Raw genomic sequence first — 12,210 nt, 5'->3', positions numbered from 1 at the left:
CCATTGCCCAGGCAGACTCTTTGCAATGGGGTGCAAACATGCATAATTGACATTAATTGGTCACGCTTTAATAATGAATGATAATGAATGCGCTTTAATTCAATGCGGCTTGCATAATAATGGTAATTCCGTATTTCAGATTGACGTTGTGACTACTGTCAATGGCCAGACATTTTGAAAGTGTAGTTCATGAAGGTTTGCATGTGTGTGTGTCTGCACTTACCACTGCATAAGCACATGCAAGATGGTGTTTGTTGTTGGCTTGCATGGCCTTCCTTATGTGTACAAACGCGCTTATACAATGTGCGGGAACGTGTATTACGTGTCCACATTAAACAAACAAAGATACCCCGTGTAGCCTTAGCAGACTTGGGGCAAGTGCTGTTAGCGAGTAGCACCTGTGAAGATCGGCACGGCACACGAGGGGGGGGGGTGGCTAACACTACGCCCGGACGCCTTTGTCTCCCCAGTGGCGATGTTTACACACCACACCAGGTACTCATTTAAGGCTGAGTCGACCTAGGAGAGGCCCATGCCCGGTTCAGATAATCGTCACCCGTGTTGGTAGTGAGCGGGAATCGAACTCGGGTGGGCTGGTTTCGTAGCGTAGCGCTAACCGTTGCACCACCGCTCCCACACACACACACACACCTGTGCACACACAAATCACTCTATGAAAGGGCACTTCATAGAGTTCCTGTACAGCGTGCAATTAATGATGCGCGTTCTATGAGCGGGGAGAGTATGTTGAACACTGGCTGTGTTGTTCAGTCATGTTAGTGGCCTATATGCGTGTCACATTTAGGATATGATGCGTACTACATACTGTATACCCGTGCAGTTCCATATGGGAGTGTATCCGTGTATGTAATGCATTCATTGGCTGGACATACAAAGAACATAACGACGTCGACCGATGCGTTTGTCATCAAGTGTATATGTATTATTTGCAATGTTCTGCACACGTATACACTGCGTTACTTTTATATATATATCTACATTTGAACATGTCACGTGTAGATATTGCCCATGATCGATGTGCCGCAAGCCACCGGTGTGTGACAGCATCCCCCACACCTACACTACAGAAGGTGGCCGTGGTGATTGTTTGACCATACTTCACCATGCTGGTCATTACGGAATGGTGAAGCGGTGGGAGCCCCGGACCAGCCCAGATGAGCACCTGCCGCCACCGATGCTAGCCGTGAGCGGGAATGAAACTGAGGTTCAACTTGCAGTGTGCTAACCAATCTGTCACCCACACGTGTAATTAATCAATCACTCAAATACCTATATTTGCACGCAGCTTAAGCCCTACATGTATTCGTACAGCGCATGTCTAAATGATAACTCGTATTGTCTCCATACTGTTATTGTAAGTGTTCGCTGCGACTTATGCAGTTGAATCACGGATGGAAATGTTGCATTATTGTCCTCTGAATAAAAGAGAAAAACATCTTATTACAGGAAAGAGCTGTTAAAGTTCTGCGGGTGTATTGTTAGAAAGGGCGCTATCCTGAAATGTGATGTCACATTGCGAGACATACTGAGTTTATAATAACACACATCAGCATAACGAAGTTCTGTTTATCAACACACATGAATAATTTAGTTATTTTAAGTGATGCGCTTGTCTTTCCTATACTTTGCACTCCTATCGTTTATTGTACTGTTTATTGTAACTTTCTGACCTGCCCCTACTGGACATCTGTGAGAGAGAGCTTCATAGCTTATCGGATTTCTCCACTAAAAAATTAAGATTCTGATTCTAATAACGCACATTTTATTCTATTGGTCTGTTGGCTTTCCAGATCAATAATATCCCGGCCAGCATCTTGTCTCAGCAAGCATGTAAGCGAACTCTAGTTCCGCCTATTCCGGGCTCACAAATCCTCTCCCCCCAGTACCTATTTGCTTTGGAGGATTCTCTCCTATTTCTGCTGACATGAGTAATACAATAACTATCTGTATCCTTTGCAGTCTTTCACGTGCCAAATTCTGTGGGGTTTTTTTTACCCCCCCCCCCCGAAGCTTAATTTAACAGAGCTTGTGCTGTTCGAGCTGATTGATTGAATTCGTAGCCCCGACCCCGTTCCTTCAGCCGCCTAATTATGAACTTGTTTTTTTTTTTAAACAAGCGTGAACACATTGAACGGGCCTTGCAGTTCTCGCTTTTAATTGGACGCAGATTTGTCGACGATGTTCGGAAGGCTTCGATTTCTTTTGTTTGTTACCAGCAGCGGTGGACACGTGCACTCGGAAGCGCGCACGCGCAACAAGACATGTCAGAGTAAAACACCTTTCCTCAAAGCCTCCCGGCATTAAATGCACTTTATTTCTGATAGCTCAGGGTTATGTGCTGGTTAAGCTCACTCAACTGGACATGCAAATCCCGAGGTCGCTGGCTTGACTCATTCGTCCGCCGGGGGGCAGCTGACACCACGGATGCAAGTTTCTTAAATGCCCATCTGCCTCTGTCCGCCCGCCAGTGCGAATGAGTGCACCGCCATCCAGTCTATCAGCAGGCCAGGTGTGGTGCGGGTGAGTGATCGGGATACTGCCACCCCTTCCAATACATCTGGCCACAGCGTGGGGTTGAGTAGGCCAAATCATCCTTTAAAGGGGGGGGCATCTCTGGACTTTAGATCCCTCTAGGGCTCCCTCTATTGGATGAGGTCCCATGCCAGCAGCGGAGTTGAGGAGCGAGCAGTTTTTAGGGGTGTCATTGCTGCCCCCTTACCGAGACCTCAAAACAATGAATGCAGCCCCCCCACCCCACCAAGGAAAATCCTGAATCGTGTTGAGGGTTTTTTCAAAGCCGGCAAACGTCGACAGCGACCGACAACGGGAACACGACGGAACCGCTCCCGCAGATGACTTGACGCTCACCAACAAAGTCGCCTTTGACTCGTCAATACCGTCTGTACGCTCGACGGCAACACGACGCATCTCGCCAATTCTCAGCCCTGGCGGCAAACGGCTCGCGACTGGCGACCGTGGCCTCGACCGCTGGGCCCTCTCCGAGTTTAAAATGGCACGAATTTTTTATTTCCTCCCCCCCCCCCCACCACCACCACCAACAAAAAAAATCGAATAAAATTTTCGAAGCGACCATTCGGCTACTTAAAAGATCCCCCCACCTCGTTTTCTGCCACTCCGCTCGCACAACAAAGCGGCATTTTTCAACGGGCATCATCCTCGCCGCCCGGGCTAGAAGATCAATGCAGATTGCGGTCCCGTACTGATGTCCACGAGTCTTCACGGAGCCCGTTGTGAGCACGCCCGGCGTACAGCTGTGACCGTCGCTGACAGCGAGTTTGTTCGGGTGGCCCGTTCTGCAGCGCCGGTAGCACGGGAGACCTCGCGTGCCCCCCCCCCGCCCCCCCCCCCCCGCTCTTGTCATTCTAAACGCGACCGCTATCTCTATTTGCGGGTAGCAACGTTTGTATCTCTGCATGTAACTGTGCCGCGCGTGTGACGCGCCAACGTCTCACGCCAGCAAGGCAGCATGCAGAGCAGAGGTCGCAAACGGGTTTTGATTCCTTACCCGTACCCGTACCCGGCCGCACCAGAGTCGCAAATGGGTACCCGTACCTGGCCGGGTACGGGTACGGGTACCCGTTCCCTACCCGTACCCTACCCGAAATGAGTGACAAACGGTTACTCACCAGTGACTCACGGTCTACCCGTACCCGGCCGCACCAGGGTCCCAAACGGGTATCCGTCCGGGTACGGGTAGCCGGGTATCGGGTAGGGTACGGGTATCGGGTAGGGTACGGGTATCGGATACCCGGTTGCGAACTCTGATGCAGAGGGGGGGTTTGCGCGCGCCCACGGAGATGGAGCGATTTCATCGGCGCGCGTGCAAGAGATTGACGACGGCTTTGGGTGAGAAGGCCTTCATCTAGCAGTGGATAGGTCGTGGCCGATTGATGAGGATGTCCATGCCCGCAATGTGTAGCGTAAATGTTGTACGATTTCTCCTTTCATTTACGTGTCGTGATTTGAATCCGTCAGCCTGTCACTCCACTGCTGGATGACAAGCTGTCTGTGCGGTGTCAAAACATAGGGCTTCGGAACCACATTAAACTCCGTCAGGTATGGGTTCTTGAAAGAGGAGGAGCGGGGGGGGGCATCACCAACCAGGTTCGGACACCACTCACCACTGATGATGTTAAGCCGTCGACGAGAATGAGGTTATCGGCGGTTCCCAGCGAGGCGTGCGAACCGCTGGGCCACCTGCTTTTAGCCCGCGGTAATTGTCCAGGAATATAATTTTGCATTGAGCACAAAATGCTGGCGCTCTCAGGGGCCCCCGCGATTTCTTTTCGTTGTTGTTGTTTGAGATTGCTGCGGCTTCGTGTGGATTCGAGTCGACGGGAGAGCCGTCACTCACCGTGCAGGGTAGAGAATGAGAACGGGGCCGGGCATAATCTTTAGAAAAAGCCATAAACTAAATTGTGAAAATGTGATGATTCGTGTATAATATCGGGAGTGCCACGGCGCGCTGAGCCTTCGCATGAATATTTAAGGCGTTCGAGCCATTTTCTCGCAGCCGTGTAGCCGTGCAATTATCATCCAATATGCATGCTGGTGCCTTAATGCCCGATCATTTTAGTGTAATTCTTTTAATGCTCTCATAGGCATTGCATGAGTGCAGGCACTTACAACGCTGCAGTCGATTGGATTGAGAGCTGAAAAATGCCCCCCCCCCCATCCCAAACCAGCCCCGCGCCCACAGCCGCCGTGCCGTCTTGAGTGCGTGTCGTGTTTGGTGAGCGGTGAGTGCCTCCTACTGAAACTACCTGAGCGGATCACTGCCACACGGACGCGCGGCTGCATCCCAGCCCATTGAGGCAAGGGGGTCCCCTCCCTCCCTTACTCCCTCCCTCCCTGACTCCCTCCCTCCCTGACTCCCTCCCTCCCTGACTCCCTCCCTCCCTCCCACCACCACCACCAGCAGGTGAGCCCACTGCGCACGATAAGATAGCGTTCGTGGAACAAAAACCTGCCCAGTGTCGATTTAATTAAGGCTAAAGAACGAGACTCGCATTCCCTTAATATCTCCGCTGATAACCAGTTACAAGGCTAATAATATTGGTCAAACAAGGCTGTGTTTAATCGAAAGATTAATGTTAACATACGATGGGGTTTTTTTTTGGGGTGTACTCAATTAATACTGGGTATTATAACATCCGTCGCCACTTTATTAAAGTTTTAGAACACTTTTGATCCCTGTTTCTTGGATCCTGTTGAAATGATGGCCAGAGTGAACGGGTTACGAGGTGCGCAGCTGAATTTGGTGATGTCATCTGCGTAGGGGTGACCTCTCTCCCGTGGTTGGGCTCTGTACGCACCGCTGGATATGTCCACGTGATTCCCGAATTTTCCGTTCTTAATTTGTACCTCACCAATATTTCGCTGGTCTGCAGGCAGGTTCCAGATGTTTATTCTTACCGCTATTATTGTGTACAGTAACATACATCTCGCCCGAGTTTCTTTTGAATAATTTGTGCGTCAGATTTTACATATTTAATAACACTTCAAAAAATAATCTAATTATGTTCTCACCAAGCCAGTAAAACGAGGTAAAACTAGAACGCTCAGTAGAACAAAACACCTACAGAGTGAAAGCAGTTTTTTGCTCAGCATAGAGCACAGCACTCATCTCCTGAGCTCGTGAAGTAAATTCCACGGTTGGCTTACGTACGGTCCAAAAGAAGTTCAACACACAAAGTCAATCGCAGCGTTCATCGCCGCCAGAAATGGCTGTCGTTCTATTGACCCTGGAACAACGAAGTACAGAGTTGACCCCAACCCAGGATTTGAACTCAGAGGCCTTTCCACTTGCGAGCCATGCAACTCAAAGCACTTCGCCATGCAGTCGGGTGTCGTAGTCAACGACGACACATCATGCATGATTCCCTGTGCATTTAGTGCTCGGAAGGATTAGAAAATACGCCGTATTTTAAAGGCGTACGGCATTCAGTAATACGATGTAAAGTGTGCAAAGAATGTTACATAAACATCGAAAACAATTTAAAAGTGTGCAAAGAAGCGTGGAAAGGTCCACACGTGGAATCACACTGGGAGACAGAAAGAGGATCGGCGCAGATTGGAGAAGGCACGCAGGTTACAGGCATCATCATTATCACTCTTCAGACAAGTAAGCGGGCTTGGTTTGGGCAAAAGACGGCCTTGAAGCGGGCTTGGTTGGGCACCACGGTGGTGAGATGTTAACTACCTCTTCTGGTATGCAGGAAGTTGTGGGTTCGATCCTGACCTCCCACGCCTGCATTTTTGGAGTGTGCGTGTTCTCCTCTCCGTGATCGCATGGGTTTTTCTCCAGGCCCTCCAGTTTTTCCCTCCACATTTAGAATCAACATCACGCGTTTAGAGATATTCGGCCGCTCTTTTTCAGAAGCGACCTGGCCACTAATGATAGCTTAACGAAGTGGCTTATCAACATTAATGTGGCAATCTATAGCATCCAAATACTGTGAACGCATGTTTCTAAATGTGGAGGGAAAAACCTGAAATAATCCACGCGACCACGGGGCGAAAATGCAAACTCCAAATATACCGGCGTCCGGGGTCAGGATCGAACCCACGACCTCCTGCATAGCAAGCGAGGTAGTTGACATCTCGACAAGCATCTTGCTTGGGGTTTCATTCAGCGTGGGGATCTATGTCAGCGGCGTTGCGTTGGCGACGGAAGGGATCAGAGAATGACCGCCGAGCACGCGGCCGTAGAGCATTCGCCACCGTGCAGTGTTCCCGCCGTCGTCAACAATTTCTGTTTAACGCCAAAATTTGTTTCCTATTTAACGCCAAAAGGGCACGGCGCACGGCAATCGTGGCCGTTTTCAATGCATTCCGCACCACACACAGAGACGCACGCTTGCGATTATCTCCGCGCATTGGATTTGACTTGCACGACCCACGCCGCAACGAGACGTCGGGAGACGTCAGACTTTCTCACAAAGCGGACGTTGAACAAAAAGTTTTTTTTTTCTTACCAAGTATATAACCCTTTCTTTATTGAACCACAGTGCAAACTGCTCGAGAAACACGCCTCGGTGGATGCGACGCAAAGTGAAGCCACCCACGTCCCTCCGTGAATCGCGAAGCGGAGCGTTTGGAGCTTAACGTGAAAGGGCAATGTGTGTGTGTGTACACATATTTCTGCTGATCCATCACGAACGATCACGTTCATCCTGCACCCACCTCCCACCCTGCGCAGCGATGGATGGAATTTCAAGTCCTGAAAAGCAGCCAGCAGGGGTTATATTCCTTGGTTTTCACATTTATTTCTTTATTTACATTTCTCTGCTGAGTTCGAACTTACGAGGGGAGATGGGTGGAAAGGAGGCGATGAGAGGCGGCGGCGGTGGTGGGGGGGGGGTGAGAGGAGGCTGGAAGAGGAGGTGGAGGAGGAGGAGGATGGGGGGGGGGGCGGCGTGGCGTGGCTCAGAGCCAGACGTGGGCTGAAGTCGAGCCATTCTGACGCTCATCTCATCCGACACGGACCTCTCCTTGCATTCGGCTGCCATCGCTCCCGATTACTCTGAGCGGCTCGGTCCGTCCGCTCGCCCTCGCTCTGCAACCGCGGCGAGCAAGGCCCTGGAAAACAACAGGCGACGCGACCCTTCTCACTGCATGTGATATTCGTTTTCGAAGCGAAGTTTTAACAACGGGGCGAACGGCATTGGTGCCTGACCTCACGACGGCGCATCTCCGCGCTAAACTTCGTCTGTGCGCGCGTTAGTTCCGACTTGGTGGAGAAAGTTCACGCGTGCGCTGAAATAAAGGGCGATGTCTATTGATTAAAAGGAAATTAAGCCAGGAGTTGATGGAATTTGGACGTGGCAATTTTTTTTTTAGATTTTCGCCGTAGGGAGATTTCTGCATCCAGGATAAAAAAAACATCCCTTCAGCACAGAAGTCAAACGGTGGGGGGGGGGGGGTATAATTACGAGCTTAAGAATGGCAAAATCAGCTCACTGAGTCCACTCGAGGAAGGAGTCAGACTGCGTTAATTGTTGAACACCCCGGCGCATATTTAAAACAGCTGACTGCAAACCCTCACGCTTCTTGATATAAGTCATAAATTAAAATCCCTCCTTCCTCCTCTTCCCACGTAAATAAAACTACACGGCCTTCATGACAATGTCGTGATGATAACAATTACGAGTTGTAAAATGATCGAAGCGTTATTCTCCCAGCGCCTGGACATAATTGGGTTGCGGCTTCCAGGAAATAACACGTTACAAACGTCCGGTTATATATATTTATTTTTAGCAGACACGACGAGTTGCCCCTAACCGAGGGAATCCGCTTTGTCTACAACGTCCTATCGTTGCCGATTATTGCGATTTTAAAATCCTTTATATTAAGTTCACTTGCTTGCTTGCTTGCGCGCTTACGACCGTGCAAATCTTTCGGTCGTTTTTAACCCACTTCCCGTGATCCAATCGAGCTGACATTTTGCACACAGACTCGTTGTAGCGTGACAATTTATTTTCCTGAAAAATTTTTTCCATAACTTTACACTTTTTAGGAAAAAATTTTTATATTAAATTACCAATTGCTTAATGGTGGCAGGCAATCATCTGACCCATAGGTGGCAGCCATCTCAGGCCAGAGGACGAGAGGACTCTAGCCTCCACGCATATAAAAGATTTATAGTGAAAAACTTTGTTTTTACGGGTTAATTTTTACGATTTTCACCATCAACTCTTCGCAGCCTTTCAAAAACAGACCGACAATGGAGATCGCGTCGGGGATGACGGCTCGGTGGGGGGGGGGAAATAAATAAAAGCCCCCCACCCCCCAATCATTTCAAATGCAGTCATTCTCTGTGCACGGGGGCTGTCCTGAGACATCATTGATGGACCACGAGCAATAATTAAAAATCGCTTACAGCAGCCATTGTGTACTCTGTACAGTTCCTCCTCCGCTTTACATTCAGAGCGTAGTTGTGCTGTGGTGAAAAAAGAAAAGTCTCCACGCTTCATTCGGGTTGTCAGCGCTCGTAGCGCCGAGTAAAATGCGAAAACGCCACGTTTTCAAATCTCCAAACTTGCAGCCACCACCACCGGCGTGTGGGTGGGTGTGGGTGGGTGGGGGAAAGAGGCTTCACACACAACGAGCGCTGACAAAATCTCGTTTGATGGCGCTTCACTTTAAATCGGGGGTGGTGGGTGGAGAGTGGTGGGGGGGGGCGGTGGGGAAGGAGTGGTGGGGGGGGGGAGTGGTGGGATGAGAGTTGTGGGGGGGAGTGGTGGGGAGGGGAGTGGTGGGTGGAGAGTGGTGGGGGGGGGGGGCGGTGGGGAAGGAGTAGTGGGGGGGGGAGTGGGGGGGAGTGGTGGGGGGATTGGTGGGGGGGAGTGGTGTGGAGAGCGAGTGGTGGAGGGTAGTGGTGGTGGGTGGGGGAGTGGTGGGTGGGGGAGTGGTAGGGGGGGGAGTGGTGGGGGAGAGTGGTGTGGGGGGGAGGTGGGGGGGGGTGGTGTGGGGGGAGTGGTAGGGTAGTGGTGGGGGGGGGGGTGGTGTGGAGGGAGTGGTAGGGTAGTGGTGGGGGGGGTGTAGTGGTGGAGGGGGAGTGATGTGGGGGGGGGAGTGGTGGGGGTGGGGAAGTGGTGGTGGGTGGGGTAGTGGTGGGGGGGGGGTAGTAGTGGGGGGGGTAGTGGTGGGGGGTGGGGAGTGGTGGGGGGGTAGTGGTGGGGGGGGCAGTCGTGGGTGGGGGAGAGGTGGTGGATGGGGTAGTGATGGGGGGGTAGTGGTGGTGGGGGGGTAGTGGTGGTGGGGTAGTGGTGGGGGGGTAGTGGTGGGGGGTAGTGGTGGGGGGGTAGTGATGGGGGGGGTAGTGATGGTGGGTGGGGGTAGCGATGGTGGGGGGCTCCCACGTGGCTGCGAATGACCGCGCCGTCACTGCGCCTCGTCAGCTGTGAAAGCGGCGGCCCGGTCCGCCCGGTCAAGTTTCTTCTCTTCGGGCAGAACCCCGAAGAGAAGAAACCGACAACGACGGCGCTTTTCTCGGAGGGCAAAGAGCCGCGTTCTGTCAGATCGCCGCGCGACGACGCACGCGCACGCGCGCACGCGCTGGCGAGCGAGCGCGCGCGTGTGCGTGAACGTGCGTGCGCGCGCGTGCAAACGTTGCTGCAGCAATGCGCCCTTTTACGTTTCCGCTGACCGGTGTCACCACGTCGATGCTAACCTTGATTTGGGGGGCTGAACTGTGTAGATGACACGCGACATCTGTTTCTGCGTGTGCGTGCGCACGCGTCCTTGACCGCACGCTGTAGTTCATGAACGCACAGCAGCAGAGCACTGGGCACCTTTAACCACCTTTCAAGATCACGGTGGGTTCGTCCCACACCGAGAGAAAGCTTCCATTCCTTGACCGCCGTGAACCAAATAGGAACGCAGGCGTAACACCCACATCGCTGTGTGCTTGGATCTCAATCATCGTAATAATAAAATCATCTTCAGCCTTCTGTCATTGCATTGCTGGATGAAGACATCCCCGCGAGGCGCGTCAGTCATTGGGGATTGCTCCAGCAGACGTCACAACGCTGGTCAGTGCGGGTTCGTGGAGGTGGGTGGCCGGGATCTTTTTCAGATGTCAACCACCACCCGAGTTCAACTCACGATCGGGTTCGCTGGTGCAGTGCGCAGACTTCTTGCATCACCCCTCCTCCTCCCCCACCCCCCCCCGATTCCTCCGCTGAATCTCAATGGGATGTTTATGCAGGGCATGGAATTCGAATTTAAGGCATTAACGAAGCCCAGTAATGGTCCCTTCTCAACAACAACAACAAAAGGTGAAAGCCTTGGCTAGTGACGACTGAGAGGAGAACGGAGAGGGCAGTTCGATTGTGGCGCTGGGTGCTGAGCGAGGCCATCGTGACAGCAGAATCGAGTTTGGTGACCTGCAGACTAGAGGTCGCAACCGGGTACCCGATACCCGCACCCTACCCGATACCCGGCTACCCGTACCCGGCCGGGTACCCGTTTGCGACTCTGGTGCGGCCGGGTACGGGTAGGGGTAGGCTGTGAGTCACTGGTGAGTAACCGTTTGTCACTCATTTCCCAACGTCTTGTCTCTTCTCACAATTCAAGTTCCTAGAATCAACCCACCCGCGCCTGCAACATGGCTTCATCCCAGAGGTCGCAATCAGGTACCCGATACCCGTACCCTACCCGTACCCAGCCGGGTATGGGTAGGGTACGGGTACGGCCGGGTACCCGTTTGCGACCCTAGTGCGGCCGGGTACGGGTAAGGAATCAAACCCCGTTTGCGACCTCTGCTGCAGACCGTGAGGAATTCCTCTGCTATGCCCCCCCACCACCCCGCCTTCCTCTGATAAAAATGGCCATGGGCCACAAATGTCCGTTGAGAAAGCGAGTGGATTGGTTGAGAAAACTATAGCGCCGGTCCGGACGTTTTTTTTAATTTGCGTAGGTGCGAGACGACGGGCGGAGTCATCTTCTTGGTTCTTTCGGTAAAGTCACGTAGAAGGGAAATAATAAAATAATAAAAATAAAACATCATAAAATAAATCTCACGGCGTTTTCAGCCACAACGCAAGCAGCCGTCCTCAGGTCTGTCGGGGGCCTGTTCTTCACCTGGACGGCTGCTTGCGTTGTGGCCGAAATGTGATGAGAATTATTTTATTATGTTTTATTTTTATTATTTTATTATTTCTCTTCTACGTGACTTTACCGAAAGAACCAAGAAGATGAATCCCTGCAGTCACGAAAGCTTTAAATCGAGACGGGCAGTGTCTGGCTGGGTGGGGGGGCCTGCCTGACGCTTTGGTGCCAGCTGGAAGTCACCACCATGCCACTCACAATTGCCGAATTTTTTAAGTTTTTCTACAGCGACGAATACAAATGGGAGATTTCTCCAACTTTACGACACAGAATGTGTGGCTGGCGATTAAGGAAAGATCTAAGGACAGATGGGGCAACCACCGTGTCTAGCGTGGGTTCGATCCCGATCCGAACACAATACATTTCCACGTGATAAGCCACTTCGTTGAGCTATCATTTGTGGCCAGGTCGTTTCTGAAAAACAGCTATATTGCTTAGTGGCCTGTATATGATCATTATTTTAGACAATAATAAATTAGATCACCACTGAATGCTTTCCCTGCTGCCTAATCAAGCACCTCCAATAGAATATTTTTTGAAATCCCATTGAAGCCA

At 51.6% G+C, this 12,210-nt stretch overlaps 1 protein-coding gene across 3 annotated transcripts in view; it reads left to right on the top strand.

Moving 5' to 3' along the window:
* LOC144730079 (protein Wnt-5b-like) overlaps positions 1–12,210 on the top strand; it is a 50,829-nt gene that overhangs the window by 6,117 nt on the left and 32,502 nt on the right. The gene's annotated exons all lie outside the window — the stretch shown is intronic.

This window comes from Lampetra planeri, chromosome 34, assembly GCF_965212315.1.
Source record: "Lampetra planeri chromosome 34, kcLamPlan1.2.h2, whole genome shotgun sequence".
NCBI classification, from domain to species: Eukaryota; Metazoa; Chordata; class Hyperoartia; order Petromyzontiformes; family Petromyzontidae; genus Lampetra; species Lampetra planeri.
Note: the sequence above shows the minus strand (reverse complement) of the source record. Positions and strands in the feature narration are given on the sequence as shown.